The sequence below is a fragment of the Cetorhinus maximus genome, chromosome 23 (assembly GCF_964194155.1).
Source record: "Cetorhinus maximus chromosome 23, sCetMax3.hap1.1, whole genome shotgun sequence".
NCBI classification, from domain to species: Eukaryota; Metazoa; Chordata; class Chondrichthyes; order Lamniformes; family Cetorhinidae; genus Cetorhinus; species Cetorhinus maximus.
Window position 1 is genome coordinate 62,805,556 of NC_135901.1, and position 21,115 is coordinate 62,826,670.

The following is a 21,115-nucleotide window of genomic DNA, read 5'->3' on the forward strand; positions in this document are numbered from 1 at the left end:
TACTTCTCCCACCCATATTTTGCCTCACACCAACATTTCCATAGTCAGTGCTTTGCAACTTTTCCTCTTCCTTCATCCCCTCACTCCACTTGAACCAAGTGTGATGTTTTCCAGCTCTGAGGCGAAACTTAAACTCTCACTTCTCTGATTCTGGTGGAGCTTTTAAACGTTTCCAATCAATGAAAAATCAACGCTCATTCCAACAAATTCAACAACTCGACATTCCCTGACCGGGAATCGAACCCCGGTCACGGTGGTGAAAGCGCCGGATCCTAACCACTAGACCACCAGGGAATCTGCACTAGCAGTTTTTAATCTGGCTTATCTGCGCTCCTTTTGCCTATTGTTTTTCAGTTCAGATCTCCTTCACCACAAAACTGCCTGTTTAGGTTCAAGATAAACGACTTCTTCAGCCAATGAAAACAACGGTTTCTGTGATCTGGAACATGAAATTGACAGTGAGATGAAATAGTCCCACAAGCTGTTCATGTATAACTTTCAATTTCAAAAACCCTCCACCCTATTCACTGTTGGTCCAATGGAAGCGCCGATTCCCAGTCACTGGACATCAGGGAAACTAACAACAAGGCCTGACATTTGGATTATGAAGGCAACTTATGACATTTTCTTTTTCATTCCCGATCTCTATCACCAGAGACAACTTTCTCTGACCAATTGGTCTGTTTGGGTTGAACACAAGTGACTTCTACCCCAATCAGAAGAACCATTGTTTATGGCTGGAACATGAAATCGGTACTTTCCTCCTTTAAGACAGTTCTTAAAGCTTCCCCCTTTGACCGAGCTTTTAGACATCTGACCGAATATGTGTCTCGGTGTCACACTTTGATATATAATGCTCCTGGGGAACGTCTTATGAGTTTCATTAGGTTAAAGGCGCTTTATAAATATAAGTTGTTGTTATAGGATATATATAGAAAGGTTCAGTCTTTTATCTTTTTACTTTTAAAATCTTGCTGCTTGAAAAAAAAACACCAACTAATCACTGCGGCTCCTGTGAAACTTACAAGACTGTCATTCATCACTGAAAGCAACTGACACACATCAAATTCAAAACACTTTCATGTCGCATCTCATTCTGCTTCTGTCCCTGTCTCGCCTCCAGCTCCCTCTCCCCGTCCAGCCCCCAGGTTAATTAGGTGCTTGATGCAGACACAGCCAGTTCGTGGGAATGGGTAAAACTCGTTGGTAAAGAGACACCTGGATCTCATCTTCCTGGTTCTCCCAGATACTGATTACAGGAATGTGCCTAGTGCCGATTATCCACAGTCAGTCTCCTCCCAGTTGTTCAGCTTTGTAATTGATTTTCACACTGGGTTTCAATGTGTAGAAAGCAGAGCTGTGATAAGCTTTATATTGTTCAGCAGATGTACTGCAAGAAGATACATGACAGGCTGATGATAACAGTGCTCTTTGGACGCGGTGAGCTCCAGTGAAGGATTGGCACCATTAATATGTCGCTCAATTAGTCTCGTGACAAATCTCGTGCTGGAAATGACAAGAAAACTCACTGAATTTGTTCCTTGTTTAGGTTTCAAAAGAGCCAAATACAAGGTAAGAAAGCGCATCTCGCTCTAGTGGTTTATAAAATGGCAGAATGACTCGTGCTGTTGGGAAATATAAAATTACAAAAAGTTACAGCACAGAAAGAGGCCATTAGGCAGGGCGTGCTGGTTTCAAAGAGCAGTAGTGATTGGTTGATCCTTCAGGAATGATACTTGTGTCAGTGCAAACAGTAGGCAGCAAATTTCGTACTTCTCCCACCCATATTTTGCCTCACACCAACATTTCTACAGTCAGTGATTTGCACCCAGCCTTTCCCCTCTCCTCTTCCTTCATTCCCTTACCCCACTTGAACTAAGTGTGCTGTTTTCCAGCTCTGAGGCAAAACGTAAAACCACACTCCCCTGATTCTGGTGGAGTTTTAAACGTTTCCAATCAATGAATAACCAACACTCGTTCCAACAAATTGACATTCCCTGACCGGGAATCAAATGCGGGCTGCAGCGCTAAGAGCACCGCATCCTAACCATGAGACCACCAGGGAAGCTGCACCAATAATTTTCGATTTGGCTTATCTACGCTGCTTTTGCCTATTGTTTTTCAGTTCAGATCTCTTTCACCACAAAACTGCCTGTTTAGGTTCAAGATAAACGACTTTGTCAGCCAATGAAAACAACGGTTGCTGTGAGCTTTCTAAGCTTATGTGATCATTCTCACTCTTTCATTTCCAATTTGGTGGGAAGAATGAGGAGAGACAGGATAAATTTCAGGGTTCCGGGGAAAAGGCCAGGTAATGGCCATGACAAGACGGGCAGAAAGATCGTTTTCTCTGCTGTAACCTTTACGATTTCATACAACTAATAATGGTATAGGAGCAACCTCTGTAGTCGTGGCCGAGTGGTTAAGGCGATGGATTAGAAATCCATTGGGGTTACCCCGCGCAGGTTCGAATCCTGCTGACTACGTTTCCTGTTATTTCTGACTTTAACTGCACGCAGACAGAACTAATTATCGTTTGAATCGAGGAAAAGAGATCCAAACACATCCGTGATCTCTTATTTCCATTCATTGTCAGCCTTCTGCAAATCTCCAGTCGGAAATGGAAAAAAAAGAGCCAATTTGGTGACATGATTTCATCCTGGCATTTGCCTCTCCTTAAGCCCCTGTCACTCTCGGTGTATATCTCTGTTTGTTCTTGTGTGTGGGTCAATGTGGTTTAGTTCCCCGAGGAGGTGAACACATTTTTACGAGCACAAACTGTATTCACATTCGTGGTGCAACTTCACATTACAATGTTACAGCGAAAAATATCAGGATGAAAGAGACAACAGGAGTCTGTCTTTTTCTCTGTGTGGAGTACAACAACAACTTATATTTATAAAGCTCCTTTTACCTCATGAAACGTCACAAGGCGTTCCCCAGGAGCATTGTATAACAAAGTATGACGCTGAGCTTCATATTCGGTCAGATGACTAAAAGCTCGGTCAAAGAGGGAGGCTTTAAGAACTGTCTTAAAGGAGGAAAGTATCGATTTCATGTTCCAGCTAACAGCAATGGTTTTTCTCATTGGCTGAAGACGTCATTTGTGTTCAAACGACATAGTCCATTTGGTCAAAGAAACTTGTCCCTGGAAAAAGGGATCTGGAAGGGGAAAATGCCACAAGCAGTCTGAATGTGTCAAACTGCTGGGTTAGTGGTTAGAATGCGGTAATTTTATCAGTACAGCCTGCGTTCGATTCCTGGTTAGGGATTTGAAACTTATTCCTCCTGGGCGAGCTGATCAAATCAATGTGATTAATTTGCTGGTTGTAAATAACACTGTAAAGCTCTGCTAGAAATGATGGAGTAAGAGTGTAAGTTTCACATCAGAGCTGGAAATGTCACAAGGGCAAACTCGGGAATAAACCCAGAGTCGGAGTGAGGGAGTGAAAATAAAAGAGAAGGACTGTGATAGGTTACAAAGCACTGACTATAGAGCTGGTGGTGCACGGCAAAATATTATTTCCGTGTTACCCATGTCACATGCAGTTCTAATTTCCTGATTTATCCCATGCCCAACATTACCACTACAGTTTGGTGGCCTGTAAACAACTCCCACCAATGTTTGCTGCCTCTTGTTGTTTCTTAGCTCACCCAAACTAATTCCACATCTTGATCCTTCAATCTAAGATCCTCTGTCACTAATGTACCGATCTCGTTCCTTATTAACGGCGTGACCCCACCTCGTTTTCCTTTTTGTCCATTCTTCCTAAAAGTATTCAGGTCAACCAATCACACTGTTCTTTGTAAGCAGCACACAGGGCCGAATGGCCTTTTTTCTTTGCTGTAACTTTCTGTCATTTTATTTTTCCTAATACCACGGTTAAGATGAATTTTCTTACCTTCCATATGATGCTTTGAATTCAAGACATTCAGCAAATTCAGCGAGTTTTCTTTTCATTTATGGCAGGGAATTTGGAACCGGACTCGTTGAGCGGAAATTAAATGTTCTCAATCGTCAGATGCAGCTCACCGAGTTAAAACAGGCACTGTTAGCATCAGCCTGTTATGTACATTCTTGCTGTACATCTTCTGAGCTATAAGCTGATCACAGCTCCACTTTCTGCACATTGAAAGTCAGTGTGAAAATAAGCACAATTTCAAATCTTAACAACACACATATTTGTGATTTTCTGTGTGTGTCAATGTGGGTCAGTTTCCCATTTTTACCACCCAAACATTGGCCATGTTAGTTCTGTGGCTTCATGTTAAGGTGGTACAGGGTAAAAAAGAGCAGTTTTAAAACATTTCTCTCTTTTCTTTGAGTGGAGACTGTTCAGCAACTAAACCTCCAGATGTTACTGGGTGATGATTGAAGCTTTCACATGATCTTATTAAGTAGCTGAGAACGCTCGAGGGGCCGAATGGCCAATTCCTGATCATAATTTTTAATATCCTAATTCAGTGTCAATGTTGGTGAAGACAATGTTTGTGTCTAATCTGAATGTGATAGTGAGGCCGAGTGGGCTCAGCCGCTGGTTCAGGTTTCGATCTCTCTGGTGATTTGGGCTTCACTCCCACCGCTGCCAAACTTTCTGGTGGTTTGTTATTTGAGGCGCTTTCCAAAAATTCTCTGTGCGGTGAAGGGGCAGCTGAGCTGTGCCGTGTTGTATTTCATTTGGAAGATTGAGGAGAGACAGTGTAAATCCCAGGGTGACTGGGAAAAGGTGGGACAATGGCACGGACTGGAAGACCTTCTTTCACTGGAACTCCTTGTATTCATTCTATTATTTTAAACAAACAACATGCAGCCTTTACCCAGTTGTCCTGGCCGAGTGGTTCAGGCGTTTTTCCACATGGTTCGAATCCTGCCAACTCCCCTTCTTCTCATTCCTGACTGACACAAACTGTCTGCAGAATAAATTATCCGTCAAATGAAAAAGAAAACCAGCCAAACACCCCCGTGTATGTTACTTTTGTTCATCTGCAAACATTCACTACATTTGGCCCCTGAAATGGAACAATAATTGACCAAGTTAGTGACATCCTTGCTTTCTGGGTGTTTGTCTCTCCTGAGGCCTCTGTCACTCTCGGTGTATGTGTCTGTGTGTGTTCCTCTGTGTGTGTCAATGTGGTTCAGTTCCCCGAGGGGATGGACACATATTCACTTCATAAACTTGACTCACATTAATTGTGCAGCTTCATATTAAAATGTCAAAGAGAAAAATATCAGGATGAACGATGCAAGAGGAGTTTGCAATGTTTGGAAGGAGGTGCAGCTAAGAAGTGGAAGATGTGAATGATGTTATTGGTGATTGAGAGGAATGTATTGTAACCTTGGGGCTTTTGTAGGCCGATTACCTTCCACACTTTGAAATTCAGAACAAGCTGAGGCTCCAGGGAGGAAGCAACATTGATCTCCCTGAATTTTTGCATAGGGAACGATGACTGTGCATTCCCGGCTAGCTTACCCGGTAAAGCCTGAGACTCTTAATCTCAGCATCGTGGGTTCGAGTCCCATGCTGGGCGCCGCAGTTTTTTTAAAGCTTTGATGGGTGATCCCCAACTCCCCATCCCTCCAGCAGTGTCACCGCTCAAACTGAGTCTTTCTCCATCCCGCTTTGTTAATATCACAGCCGCTGGTTTCTGAGTCTTACTCTTCTGGAAACTAACTCACCTGGTCCCTTTACCCCGCCTTTTCCCCGGAGACCTGCATTTTCTGTCCAATTCTCTTTTGAAATCTGCCTCCCCCACATGTTCAGGTGGTGCATTCCAGATCCTAACCACTCACTGTGTAACAGAGAAACCCCTTTAGAATTACCGGTTTTGGGACAATCAGAATACTCAGTAACAGACAAAACACCGAAAGGCTCGAAGGGAAACGGCACCGGTTGTCGGAGAGCTGGTTCCCAGTGACCTGGATGTGTCTGCAGTGGGTGGGATCAGACTTTTTCCATGTGCCCACAATGAATGTCCCACCCTTTATTTGGGAAGAGTAAAACTGAGAGGGAATAATTGTCATTGCAGTCACGGCAATCTGAAGCTTTCCCTCGCTGAGCCATTGGTTTAGGATATCTTACAGAGTACCAGCCCCTCCTTCTAGTCTCTGTGGCGCAATTGGTCAGCGCGTTCGGCTGTTAACCGAAAGGTTGGTGGTTCGAGACCACCCAGGGACGAAGCTGGCACATTTTTCTCCCCATCATTACTCATTAACGCTCTGATTTGTTTCAGGGCCCTGAAACAACAAGAAAATCCATCCCCCACCCCACGTTGAAAACTCGGCTGTCACCCACTGAGTTCCCACACCAAGCTCTGTTTATGGATATTCATTTCAGACATAACAAAGAATATGAACGTTCGTGAACCCCCATCTAAATCAATAGAGATCTATGAGGCTATTGGATTGAAACAAGCCCATCAATTCGTCGCTCTTGCTCAGCTCCACAGTGAGTGAGACAGGAACAAGTAACAATATTCCAGCCCCGCACTCTCCAATCACCCGCTGCCAGCAGAAACATCTTCTTATTTTGCTGAATGTTATCTTCAGAAATGGCGAAAAGCGAATCTAATGTGGCTGCAAGATCCAGCATTCAGTTCACATTCAACAACAAACAGGAATGGGAGCGATACAACTTTTCCACACAGCTGGGTGATAATGTTTTCCCCGAGCATCGAATGGAGTAACTTGCAGAAGCGAACTGAGTGGTGTAACCACAACGCTACAGGAACATTTCCCTGCCTGGATCCCAATGGAGCTGTCTGGAATGTTAATCGGTGACGTCATGCAGCAGCACTTTGGGTCTTTGTTTTGAAGAAATGGAATTCGGCTGTTCTCATTAGGAATGCTGGAGACAGACTGATCAGCAATGTCAACATCAAATGGCACAGCGCAGTAAGAGAACCTTACACCCATTCTATTTGTAACCTGCCTTTTACAAAGATCTTGCCTATTAGTCCCAGTTTCCTCTCCCTTTCCATGAATCAGAAATTTCTCCCTTTCAACCATTTCCAAATTCCCTTTTGAAGAAGGAGTTTCTGCAGAATCCATGCAGTTTGCCTTAATGAATATTTCCCTTACCCAATGAAATGAAGAGTTGGACTATGGTTCTTTCTGAAGTTTTTGATATAAACATTAGTTATTTGTGCAATTAATTTCATATTGAATTTACAAAAGACGTTTATTCTGATCGGACATGTCCTCAGTATTTTCTCAGTCATGATGAACATGAAACTATCACTGATTGCTGTACAAACCCATTCACCAGTCCTTTAGGGAATTCAATCGGTCGTCCTTACCTGGTCTGACCCGCCTGTGACTCCAGACCAACAGTGATGTGATTGATTCTTAACGGCCCTCCGAAATGGTTTAACAAGTTACACAGCTCAAGGACAATTCTGGATGGGCAACAAATGCTGGCCAGTGATGCCCATGATAGAATGAAGATCCATGATGAGGAGCGATGAAAAGTGATTTTGTACCATCTCTCCCATTCCCTTGTGTTCAATCACAGTATCAGTTGCGCCTATCTTTAGGGTAATGCTAGTCTTTGGATCACAAGAGTAGTCATCTTTCAGTCAATAGGTAACTGTGAATTTGCATTTGTAAACTTATTAATTCCTGTTGTTGACTAAAGAAACTGGTATTTCTTTTGTACCTAGTCAGTTTCATCCCTCCTGAATTTGAGAATGCTTTTTGAAGTTGGCGAAGGGCAAATTTAAAATGGTGGCAAGGAACTATATTCAGTTAATATTCAGCAACAAACATGAATTATGGAACTTTCCCTCACACTTAGATGTGTAAATCTCGATAATGTTTCTACCCATTTCCAGACAGGGGACTTTTTGCATGTACTTGATAACCACTACACTACAGAAACAATGGACAGAACCACAGAGAGTGACTTAGTATATCAAACCCTGCAGTCTTACTGCACGCCCGAACCCTGGTTTGTGGAAGTCCAGTTTGGCTGAAAAACATAGCCATGCGGCAGAGAAATTGATCTGAAATTAGAATCATAAAATGTCACAGCACATCAGCAGGTCATTCAACACTTCACACATGTGCGAACTATCTCACTGTAATTCGTCTCATTTTTGTCTCTTTCTCATAACCGTGCCTTTTGGAGAAAATCATTCAAAGCCTGGAGAAGTGCCAATGACACATGGCTGTGAGATAATATATTCAGTTATTGTTTAGCAACAAATGGGAATTGTGCAACTTCTCGCAATTAGATGATTCAGTTTTGATAATGTCTCTGCCAGCTTTTGAACCAGTGACCTTGCGTATGTGAAGTGAATGTGATAGCCACTATTTGTATTTTTATTCATTTATGGGACGTTGGCATCACTGGCGATGCACCACAGAAACAATTCGCGAGAAAATGCCAAAGGGACTTGTATAGAATTTCAAACTGTGTAGACCTGCTGCACTGCAAGATCCTGTCCTACTGGAATAAGATTGGGATGGGACATTTTGGAATGCTGCAGAGAAATTGATCTAATTGTAAACTGACACCGCCCATTAGGAGGCCATTCGACCCATCGGATTTGTGCTTTCTTCAAAGAGCTAACCACTTAGTTCCAATATCATTCTCTTCCTTCATAATCCTGCAGGTTTTTTTTCCATTTCAAATAATTATGAATTCCTTTTTGAAAACTCTGAGTTAAGAAAAACAATATTGAAAGAGGTGCAGGAGCTTCTGCAGTGTCCATGCTCAGTGTGTGAAAATTAACAAAGTTTCCCTGTCCCAATCACACGGAGAGTTGGACTGGGGATTCATATGTTGTCTTCGAAATGACGAGGAATGTTTATTTATGCAATTGATTTCCTATTGAATATTTAAATGAAGTTTATTCTGACCAAGCATCTCAGTCGATATATACAATGTAATTCCCCTTATTGTACAGCCTGTTACAGAGGCTGTTATAGAAAAGAGGGAAAGGTTTGCTACAGCTAAACAAAGCCCTGGTTAGATCTCACCTGGAGGACTGTGTATAGTTCTGGGAACGGCACCTTATAAAGGATCAATATTGGTCCTGGAAACAGGGCAGTGCTGATCCGGCAGAATGTCAGTTCTGGAATGTAAGTGGACATTCTCCCCTCCGTAAATTGAGGTCATCCAAAACTGCTGTCCGTGTCTTCACTCACAGCAAGTCCCATTCCCCATCACCCTCTACTCGTTGACCTACATTGGTTCCCGGTCAAAGAATGCATTTACTTCAAACTTTCTTATCCTTATGTTCAAATCTCCCGTTGTTCTCGCCCCTCCCTATCTCTGAGATCTCCTCGAACCCCACACGTCTCTGAGATATCTGTGCCCCTCTAATCCTGGCCTGTTGTATGTTCCCAATCAGAATCGTTCCACCATTGGTGACCGAGGTTTCAGTTACCGAGGCCCCAAACTCTGGAATTCCCTCCCTCCACCTCGACCACTCTTTCCTCCTTTAAGACGCTCCATAAAACCTATCTCTTTGACCAAGCTTTTGTTCACCTGGCCCAACATCTCAATATGTGTGTCAGTGTCAGACTCTGTTACATAAAGATCCTGTCAACCATCTTTGGAGGTTTAATTACGTTAAAGACGCTATCTAAATGTAAGCTTTGTTGTAATGGGGCATACAGAGAAGGAGACAAGCTCCTCTTCCAACTTTCACCCTGATATTTTTTTGATCTGAAGTTGCACAACTAATGTAAATAAAGTTTGTTCTGTTAAAAATGTGTCCATTCCCTTGGGGAACTGAACCACATTAACACTCACACAGACCAAGACAAAGAAGAAACCACGGGAGTGTTTGCGTGGTATTGATTCCGTTTATCCAATAATTAATTCCATGGGCACCTGATTAAAATCAGGAATGATGAGAACTGGAGACGGTAGGATTTGTACCTCTGTGAGGAGACCCCACAGGATTCCAACTCCATCCCCTTATCCACTCCACCGTGACTGACACTGACATCACTGCTCTTTGTATAAAATCATAGACGGCTCCATCAGACGGTCATTCAGCATGTTGTCTCTCTGGAAGAGCAACTCAACTACTGTAATTCCACACCCCACCTTTTCCCCACAGCAACTTTCCTAGTTCTCCCTGTCAATATGAGGTGGCATCTTGCTTGTGCTAATGGGGCTGCTAAATGTTGAGCACCGGTGGGACGCAAACTCACGACTTCGTACATACTTTAAGCCAACGGCTTAGCTCGCTCAGCCACGCTGGGCGAAATTTATGAAACGTTTCCTGCACAAGTTTCGGCACTGAAATAGAACAAAAGCTATAGATTAGGAATAGGCAAACTACTGCGGATGCTGGAAATCTTAAACAAAAGCAAAAAATGCTAGAAAAACTCAGCAGGTCTGACAGCATCTGTGGAGAGAAAGACAGAATTAATGTTTCGAGTCCGTATGACTTCTTCAGAGCTAAAGGGAAGTAGAAATATGAAGTCCTACTTCCCTTTAGTTCTGAAGAAGAGTCATGTGGACTCGAAACATTAACTCTGTCTTTCTATCCACAGATGCTGTCAAACCTGCTGAGTTTTTCCAGCAAGTTTTGTTTTTGTTTCAGAGTAGGAATAGATCATTCGGAACCTCAAACCTATTCCGTCAGTTAATCAGATCATCCTGCACCTCGTAACAAACAGAAATCATCTCCACTCAAAAACACAATGAGCTGCAGTGAAGGGTCGGGACCATTTGAACTCAATGAACTGGTCTGGTTCCAAATCTCCTGCTGGAAATGACAAGAAAACTCACTGAATTCACTCCGGGTCTTGATTTCAGAAGGACAGGACACAAGGTAACAAAGTACATTTCGATAAAATGCGTTATAAAATGGCAGAATGACTGGGAAAGAGCATCTGTGGTGTTGGAAAACATAAAATTATAGAAAGTTACAGCAAAGAAAGAGGCCATTCGGCCTGGTCTGCTGCTGTCAAAGAGCAGTTGTGATTGGTTGATCAGGAGTGGTCAATTACTCTTCCATTTCCGACTCCGAATTTAGTGAATGTTTGCAAATGAACAGAAATAAGAATCACGGGGTATTTGGATGTTTTATATTCAATTTAACCCATAACTAATTCTACAGACCGTCAATTAAAATCAGGAATGATAGGAAGCATAAACGACCGGGGTCAAACCTGCATGAGAAAACTCCTGCCGATTTCCAGTCCATCAGTTTAACTAATTCGCCACAATACTTAGTGAAAGTTCGCTATTGTTTGTATAAAATAATAGAATGGAGACAGGGAGTAACAGAGAAAAAAGATTTTCAGTCTGTGCCATTGCCCCAACCAACTCTCCCCATTCTCCCAACCAAAATGCAACACTGCACAGATCAGCCGTCCCCTAGCCTCATGGAGGATTTTCTTGTCTCAAACAACAAAGTTTAACAGCCGCAGGACTGGAGCCCAAAGCAGGAAATCCTCGGCCAGCATCTTAGCCCACTCGGCGACTCAGTACCACATTTAGAGCAGAAACAACCATTGCCTGGACCGGCATCGGTTCTGAATTAGAGTGTGGGAAAAATATGAACAGGAATAGGCCATTCGGCCCCTCAGGCATTCTCAGCTACTTCATTAGATCATGTGAAAACTTCAATCACCCTCCGCTTTGTAACATCCGGACATTTAGTAGCTGAACAGCCTCCACCCAAAAAGAAACAGTAAGAAATGTCCTCTTGCATCTTTTAAAACAGCGCTTTTGTTTTCTCTGGACCATCTTAATCTGAAGCCACAAAACTATCGTAAATAATGTTTGGGTGGTAAAAATGATGAACTGAACCACATTGACACACACAGAGGAACACACACAGACACATACACCGAGAATGACAGAGGACAAAGGACTGTTTCTAAGGAGAGACAAACACCCAGAAAGCAAACCTGACACCAACCTGGCTCCGTTTTTGTTCCATTTCCGACTAGAAGTTTCGTGAATATTTTCGTGAATGAACAGAAATAGGAAAACGCCCGAGTGTTTGGCTGGACTTGATTCAATGTAACCGGTAATTAACTCTGTAAACACAGAGTTAAAACCACTGAGAAGCGGGAAACCCCAATGGATTTGGACTCCATCGCCTTCACCACTCCGTCACCACGACTGACTCAATGCACAGGGTGATGTTGTTAGTATAAAATCATGGGTGGCTACAGCAGAGAAGGAGAACATTCTTGTCCGTGCCGGCTCTCTGGAAGAGCAGTTTAACTCATTCCATAACCCTCGTCTTTTTCCTCGCAGCAATTTATCTTGAATCTGTCTCTCCTCGTCCTTCCTGTTAAAATGAAACACCGCACACAAACCGTACAATTCGATTTGAGCTGGCACTTGTTCGATCTGCTGTTCAAGCTGCTCATGTAGAACTTTCAATTTCCAAAACCCACCAACCTCATCACTGCGGCTCCTGTGAAACTGACAAGGGAACACACGGCAGAAATTCATCACTGAAAGTAACTGACACACATCAAATTCTAAACGCGTTTACCTTGGTAGGAGGCTGTGGCACAGTGGTACTTTCACTGGTTTTGGATTCTGGGGATCGAATCTCACCATGGCAAATGGTGAAATTAGTTTTCAATAAAAATCTTGTGGTCATCACTGATGACAGTCGGAACGAAAATCTCTTTCACTCTTAAATTATCTCTGGAAGAGGGCTGACCTAGCCAGGGACTGCCCACCCATCCAGTTTAGGAACCAAATCTTTCCCTGGAAAGCAAGGAATGGGAATGTCAGACACGAGAAGGGTTCAAGGAGCTGATTGTCCCAGACGCTGATTATAGGAATGTGCACAGTATCAATTTTCCACAGTCCTGTGTATGTTGTTAAACTTTGAAATTATTTTCAACTGATTTTCAATGTGAAGAAGCGGAATGAGCTTATGTTGTTCATGCAAGAAGGTACATGCTCATGTGCAAATACTGCGTGTTTGAAACTCAAGTGAATGATTCAGATCATTTCTGCAATTGTACTAGTCTGGTTTCAAATTCAGTGCTGGAAATGAGAAGAAAATTTGCTGAACCTGTTTAGTCTCTGGAATTCAAAGTGTCGGATCGAAGGGCAGGATGTACATCTTGCTAGATTGAGTTACGAAATGCCAGAATAACTTAGAGAGATGCAACCGGGGTGTTAGGAAACACAAAATGAAAGAAAGTTACAGCAAATAAAGAGGCCATTCGGCCCTCTGTGCTGCTTTCAAAGAGCAGTGTGATTGATCTGAATATTCAAGGGTATTCATCATTTAGGAAGGATGGGCAAAAAGGGAAAGGAGGCGGGGTCGCGCAGTTAATAACGACAAGATCAGTACATTAGTGAGAGAGGGTCTTAGATTGAAGGATCAAGGTGTAGAATCAATTTTGGTGGAGCTAAGAAACAGCAAGAGGCAGCAACCATTGGTGGGAGTTGTTTATAGGTCACCAAACTGTAGTGGTAATGTTGGGCACTGTAATAAATCAGGAAATTAGAGCTGCAAGTAACATGGGTAATACAGGAATAATATTCTGCCGTGCACCACCAGCTCTATAGTCAGTGCTATCACAGCCCTACTCTTTTATTTTCACTCCCTCACTCCGACTCTGGATTTATTCTCGACATGTTGCACGTGTGACATTTCCAGCTCTGATGTGAAACTTTAACTCTCACTCCACTGACTCTAACAGAGCTGTTTCGTGTTGCTTTCAACCAGGAAGACAATAACATTGGTTTTAACAGTTCGCCTAAGGGAAGTAAATCCCAATTCCCTGACAGGGAGTCAAACCTGGGGCGATGCAGTGTAAGTGCTGAACTATAACCAGTCGGCCATTAGGGAAGCTGCGAACAAGGCTGGAAATTTGGCTCATGGAGGCTGATTTTGGCAGGTTTTCATTCCCGATCCCATTCACCAGACATAAATTTCTCCGACCAAATGGCCTGTTCAGTTTGAACACAATGAGCCAATGAGAAGAACCATTGCTGTTATCTGGAACATGAAATCGTTAGTTTCCTCCTTTAAGACAGTTCTTCACCTTTGACCGAGCTTTTAGTCATCTGACCGAATATGTGACTCGGTGTCACACTTTGTTATATAATGATCCTAGGGAACACCTTGTGACGTTTCATTCGGTTAAAGGTGCTTTATAAATATAAATTGTTGTTGTAGTTTAACATACAGAGAAATAGACAAACTCCTCGTGCATCTTTTACCCTGAGAGTCTTTCCTTGTAACATTTTAATATGAAGTTGCACAATGAAAGTAAATAAAGTTTGCGCTGGTAAAATGTGTTCAACCCTTCGGGGAACTGAAGCACATTGGCACATACAGAGGAACACACACAGACATATCCACCGAGAGTGACAGAGTCCTAAGGAGAGACAAACGCCCAGAAAACAAGATGTCACCAACTTGGCTCAGTTTTTGTTTCATATCCGACTGGAGACTTGCAGAAGACTGACACAGAAATGGATTTGTTTGGATGGCTTTTCTTCCATTTGAATGAGAATTAATTCTACAGTCAAGCAGAAATAACGAGAAACACAGTCAGCAAGATTGGAACCTACGTCAGGAGGCCCCAATGGATTTTAAACCCATTCACCTTAAAGACTGGGCCACAACTACAGAACTTGCTAACATATTAATATTATTTGTTTAAAATCATAGAATGGTTACAGCAGGGAAAGTGGGCCTTCTGCCCGTCCTGTCGCTGCCATTATCCGACCTTTTCTCCAGAACCCTGCAATTTATACTGTCTCTCCTCGTTCCTCCTACAAAATAATAGCATGTTTAGTCAAAACAGAGAAGACTCGTTCAGCCAATAACAGCATCGAGTGTGTTAGACGTGAACATGAAATGAACAGTGAGGTGAGACAGTGCCACAAGCTGCGGATGTACAACTTCCAATTTCCAAAACCCACCAACCTCATCAATGCGGCTCCTCTGAAACTTTCAAGGTAAATATTGTTCCTTAATAAGGTGCCGCTCCTAGAACTATACACAGTCCTCCAGGTGTGATCTAACCAGGGCTTTGTATTGCTGTAACCTTTCCCTCTTTTCTATAACAATCTCTGTAACAGGTTGTACAGCAAGGGGAATTAGATTGTATATTTCGACTGAGGAAAATGAGGAGGTGCTTGATCTCACAGCCATGTGTCCTGGTCAATGTTCACGAATCTGCAACATAATGAAAAAAACATTTAGGCCTACATCGAGCGCTTTCGAAATCTATAGAATTGTTGGATTCAAACAAACCCATCAGGTATTCGTTCTTCCTTAGCTCCACAGTGAGTGAGATAGGGAAAAGCAGAAAAGCAGTAATATTCCAGCCCTGCACTCTCCAGTCACCCGCTGCCAGCAGAAAGCGGCGACTGCAGCTTCAATCAGTGGGTTACTGCCCGTTCCTGGGACACAAGTCACTCCAACCCGGGCCATACTTCCCAATTCACCGAACATAGGCTCAGGAAATGCAAATGTATTATATCCCAGTCCCTAACCTCCGAGCAGCATTTACTGAATACCCAAGTGAATGAGACACAAACAAAACTAACACCAACTTTCTAAATCTTTTTATTGAATGTGTTCATTTCATTTTAAGTTCTGCAGATGGGAAAATGGCCAAAATAGAGGTTGGTGAATAACAGCTTGTAACCATGTTCCTCTCTCCCACTGCAATGCTGATCCTTCCAATTTACAGGCATTTGGGAGCAATTATCAGTTTGATACTCAGATTAGCTCCGTCTCCATATTATGAGATGGATCTAGAAGCACCGGAGAAGGTACAAGAAAGATTTACTGGAGTGATGTTAAAACTGAAAACTTTTAACATTCAACAACGATTGAACTGATTAAACTGGTTTTCTCTAGAAAACAGGGTGATCGAAGCCTTTAATATTCCAAAAGGGTTTGGAAGATGTTTCTACTTGCGGATAGACAAGAATAAATAAAAGTTGGTTAACAGGAAATCCAATGTCCAATTCAGAAGCAACGTCTTTAACCAGAGATAAAAGCAGAAAATAATGGAGATACTCAGCAAATCTGGGAATTTCTGTGGAGTGAGAACCAGAGTTATATTTTCAGGTCTGTGCACTGATTCAGTACAGTTCCGCTGACCAGTCACAGACCTGAAATGAAAACTATGTCTCTCTCTCCACAGACACTACCAGACCTGTTTAGAATTCGAAAATGTTCTGTTTTTATTTCAGATTTAGAGCATCGCTTTCCTTTTTTCTTCAGAAGATAATGTAGAGCCCATTGCCAGGAGGATTAGAGATCCAAGTCTGTGTTGGACACGCCTAGGTAAAGTCACACTGTGAAAACATCATTCAGCGGCTAATTATGGAAAAAAAGGTTTACTCGATCATCTGATTAGTTGACACAGCAGCAGTCACATCTGATGGTGAAAATTCAGAGATTTCATGTGTCCGAAGGCATTTACTCAGTTTGGCCTCCAGTGAACAATCCAGCTATAAAAGTTCAAAGGATTTGCTCCACAATAGGCACATTCTGACTGACAAGACGGAGTTTAAATGTTTGGTGTATGGAAGGAGAAATCACTTCTTCACCTCACCTGCGAAGAATCCAGTGAATTCACATCTAACTGTAGGTGTTTGTTCTGTTAATGACACCTAGAACAGAAGTATGGTAGAGGCCGATGCAATTTATTATATCAATTGATTGTATAATTTTATACCTTGACCTTAAAGCTGCAATTACCATCGGCTCATAAAAATTTATTGTATATGCAATTACATCCTCCCAGAGCGCCAGGGCCTTACGCATGCGCATTGCGGAATCTGATTCGCACCTGCGCATTGCGGTCTCCTGTCTGAGCATGCGCAGAGCTGTCTGTGTCTGGAGCCGCAGAGAGGGTGAGAAAATGGCGACTGCAGCAGAATAACAGAGTTATTGGGTGGACGGGAGGAATGGAGCCAACGGAGTGGACAGGGAGGCTTCATAAACACTTGGTGCAGGCCGCAGAGCCTTAATAAGAAACTACCGGCCCCGCGTTTGCAGCGAACAGACCGGCAATGGCTGGATCTCTCCCTCTGCTCGGCCCGGGGGAGCGGCTGTGCAGCAGGGCGCATGCGCGATCATCCTGGTCAGGTAGCAGGAGGAGAGAATAAGACCATAAGACATAGGAGCAGAAATTAGGCCATTCGACCCATCGAGTCTGCTCCGCCATTCAATCATGGCTGATAAGTTTCTCAACCCCATTTTCCCGCCTTCTCCCTGTAACCTTTGATCCCCTTACCAATCAAGAACCTATCTATCTCGGTCTTAAATATACTCAATGACCTGGCCTCCACAGAATGTTGTGAATTTCTACCCTGGACTGACAGGGATGGATTTTGGAAACTCCTTTTTACAGGGGATATGAAGGGGAGGATTACACACTGCAAATTCAAACCACGAGAAATTTTTCTCTCTTATCAATTTCTGTCCTGGACTGATAGTTTTGTAATCTTTTCATAGGATATTAAATGGGAAGGATTTGCAGACGGGAAACTCAAACCAAACATCAGATCAAGATCTGACAGACTCACTTGATTGATCAGGACCTGGATATTATCGGCCTTTGAGAGTAAGTAATGAGTTTCAGGTCATTATCACTCACTGTGTAAAATTTCTTCCTCACAACCCCCGTAAATCTTGCCTCATATCTTAGATCTGTGTCCCATAACCCTTTTATGATCAGATAATGTGAACAGCTTTTCTTTAACGACCTCATATAAACCAATCATAAACTTGTACACTTCTATCAAATTTCCCCTCAATCTACTTTGCTCCAAGGAGAACAACACCAGTTTTTCCAAACTAATCTAAAATCCTTCATCCCTTGAACCATTCTGGTAAGTCTCCTCCGCACCCTCTCAAGGTCCGTCACATCCTTCATCATGTGTGGTGATCACTGGTTTGCACAGACCCAGATGTTCTGTGTTCGTGTGTGTGACATCATCACACATCGATAATTACACTGTGACATCATCACACATCGACAATTACACTGTGACATCATCACACATTGATAATTACACTGTGACATCATCACACATCAACAATTACACGGTGACATCACCCCGCTCCCCGGGTATTTCCCCAGCTGGGAGATTTTTCTCTGACTCCAGTGTTTCTGATACCTTTCCAGCTGCAGGCTCCAGCAGGAATTTCCAAAGCTGAAAAGAGTTAAATTGTTTCAGAGGTGAGTAGTTTTGACCATTCATCTACAATTTGGAGCTTTTACTCCTCTGTTATCTGTGTGAGGTCCGAAGCTCTGTGGCTGGTGTGACTCCTTTACTGTGGATCTGATTCTGTGTCTATCCAATGCGCTGTTCCACCTCTGCCCTTCCTGATCACCTCTCTGCTGTTGTCTAACTTCCTCTGTCTCTAATAGTGGGTGTATTTTAGTTCTGTTTAGTATTTTCCTGTTACTTCTGCCAACTGCTGCCCTGACCATGTGCTGCTGGCTTACCAGCTCTAGCTTCCCACCATATCTTTCATAGTCAGGAATTGTTTTTCCTTCGTAATAGCCCATCTCTCTTCCACCTCTGAGCTTATATTGATCATTAGATTCTGCATCATTTTTATTCCCGGTAGTTCATTCTCGCCCCCTGAAATGTTAACTCTGTTTCTCTCTTCACAGATACTGCCTGACCTGCTGAGTATTTCCAGCATTTTCTCTTTTTATTTCAGATTTCCAGCAGCTGCAGTATTTTGCTATTATTTTATTGCAGGCGTTGCTGACAGAACCGAGTCTAGAAACACAGACGGACCAATTAAGACCCGGTTTGTAACAGGGTGGGTGTTGGTTACAGAAGTTGGACCCTGGCTTCCAGTGTAGGTCCTTTCTCATCAAGTCATAGAATCATTGAATGATTACAATACAGACAGAGGCCATTCAGTCTGTTGTGCCCCTGTTAGCTCTCTGCAAGACCAAATCAGTTAGCCTCTCCCTCGCCCTTTCATTAACAAGACCAGCAAATGTTGCCAATCCCCAGTTGCTTGTGAAGGTGATGTTTGACCTTCTTGAACCGCTGCAGTCCATGTGGTATGATGAACGTGCTCCCACAATGCTGTTAGGTAAGGAGATACAGGTTATTCCCCCAGAAATGATGGAGGAACTGTGATATATGTCCAAATCAACAACAACAATTTGCATTTGTATGGAATGAGTTTGTGTACAAGACCTTTCCAACGAGTTTCACAGATGTGTTATAAATCAGGAGCCTTTGTAGGTCAGTGAGCACAAAGGTGATGGGTGAACAAGACTTGGTGAGAGTAAGCACACGGGCAGCAGAGTTTTGGATGAGCTCAATATTACAGTGAGGTTGAATGTAGGAGGCCGGCCGGGAGTGCGTTAGGATAGTTAATTCTTAATAAAGGAATGGAGGAGAGTTTCAGCAGCAGATGAGCTGAGACTGGGGTGGAGTCGGGCGCTGTTACTGAGGTGGAAATAGGCGGTCTTGGTAATGATGTGGATATGTGGCTGGTAGCTCATCTTGGGATGAAATATTTCACCATGGTTGTGAACAGTCTGGTTCAGTCTCAGACAATTGCCACTGAGAGGGGTAGTGTCAATTATTATAAATCTGTGGATTACTAAAATCTGAAATAAAAACAGTAAAAACTGGAAAATCTCAGCAGATCTGGAAGAATCCATGGAGATAGAAACAGAATTAACATTTCAGGTCTGTGAGCAAGTGAAAGAGGGGAGGTGGGAAGAACAGAAGGAAAGGTCTGTGAAAGGCTGCAGGTCGGGAGAGGTTAACTGACAAAAGGGTTTTTTTTATTCGTTCATGGGATGTGAGTGTCGCTGGCTAGGCCAGCATTTATTGCCCATTCCTAATTCCCCTTGTCCTCTGGGCATTTAAGGGTCAACCACTTTAATGTGGATCTGATCATGTAGGCCAGTCCAGGTAAGAACAGCAGATTTGCTTCCCTAAAGGATGTTAGTGAACCAGATGGGTTTTTACGACAATCGGCAATGGTTTTGTAGTCATCATTAGACTTTTAATTCCAGATTTTCATTGAACTCAAATTTCACTATCCAAACGCGGGTCCACAGATCATTACAGTGGGTCTCTGGAATTGTCTAGTGAGAATAGCACTGTGCCACCAGCTCCCCAAGGTGAAAGGGAGTGGGAAACAGACAAGTAAAAACACAGAAAATATGTCTAGATGAGGTGTGAATGGTACAAAAGCAACATTCTGAATGCAAAGTGAAGGAAATAAGAGAGAAACGAGGGAGGAAAACAAAGACACAAAGAAACACAAAGCAAATCAGGGGCAGAGATTATGATATTAAATAGATGAGCTCAATTGCTGAAGGCTGTAAGAGTGCCCCATTTTTCACTTCGTAATAAATTATTACATTTCTATCTACTCTCAGTTCAGGTGAAAGGTCACAGAGCTGTCACATTAACTCTGTTCCTCTCTCCACAGATGCAGGCCTGACCTGCTGAGGGCATTAATTTCACTGTTTTCTCTTTGGGACTGGGGGATAATGTTCACTGTTTTATATTTGAGACTGGGGGATAATGTTCACTGTTTTATATTCGGGTCTGGGGGATAATGTCCACTGTTTTATATTCGGGTCTGGGGGATAATGTTCACTGTTTTATATTCGGGTCTGGGGGATAAAGTTCACTGTTTTATATTCGGGTCTGGGGGATAATGTTCACTGTTTTATATTCGGGTCTGGGGGATAATGTTCACTGTTTTATATTCGGGTCTGGGGGATAATGTTCACTGTTTTATATTCGGGTCTGGGGGATAATGTTCACTGTTTTATATTGGGGTCTGGGGGATAATGTTCACTGTTTTATATTCGGGTCTGGGGGATAATGTTCACTGTTTTATATTCGGGTCTGGGGGATAATGTTCCCTGTTTTATATTCGGGTCTGGGGGATAATGTTCCCTGTTTTATATTGGGGTTTGGGGGATAATGTTCACTGTTTTATATTCGGGTCTGGGGATAATGTTCACTGTTTTATATTCGGGTCTGGGGGATAATGTTCACTGTTTTATATTGGGGTCTGGGGGATAATGTTCACTGTTTTATATTCGGGTCTGGGGATAATGTTCACTGTTTTATATTCGGGTCTGGGGGATAATGTTCCCTGTTTTATATTCGGGTCTGGGGGATAGTGTTCACTGTTT

The 21,115-nt window shown here is 42.9% G+C and overlaps 1 protein-coding gene and 2 non-coding genes across 3 annotated transcripts in view; all 3 read left to right on the plus strand.

Moving 5' to 3' along the window:
- Positions 1-21,115, plus strand: part of LOC144698308 (uncharacterized) — a 319,027-nt gene that overhangs the window by 287,358 nt on the left and 10,554 nt on the right. The window lies entirely within an intron of this gene.
- On the plus strand, positions 2,405-2,486 carry trnas-aga (transfer RNA serine (anticodon AGA)). The gene has a single exon. It is a non-coding gene; the product is annotated as a tRNA-Ser (tRNA).
- On the plus strand, positions 6,103-6,176 carry trnan-guu (transfer RNA asparagine (anticodon GUU)). Its single transcript has one exon. It is a non-coding gene; the product is annotated as a tRNA-Asn (tRNA).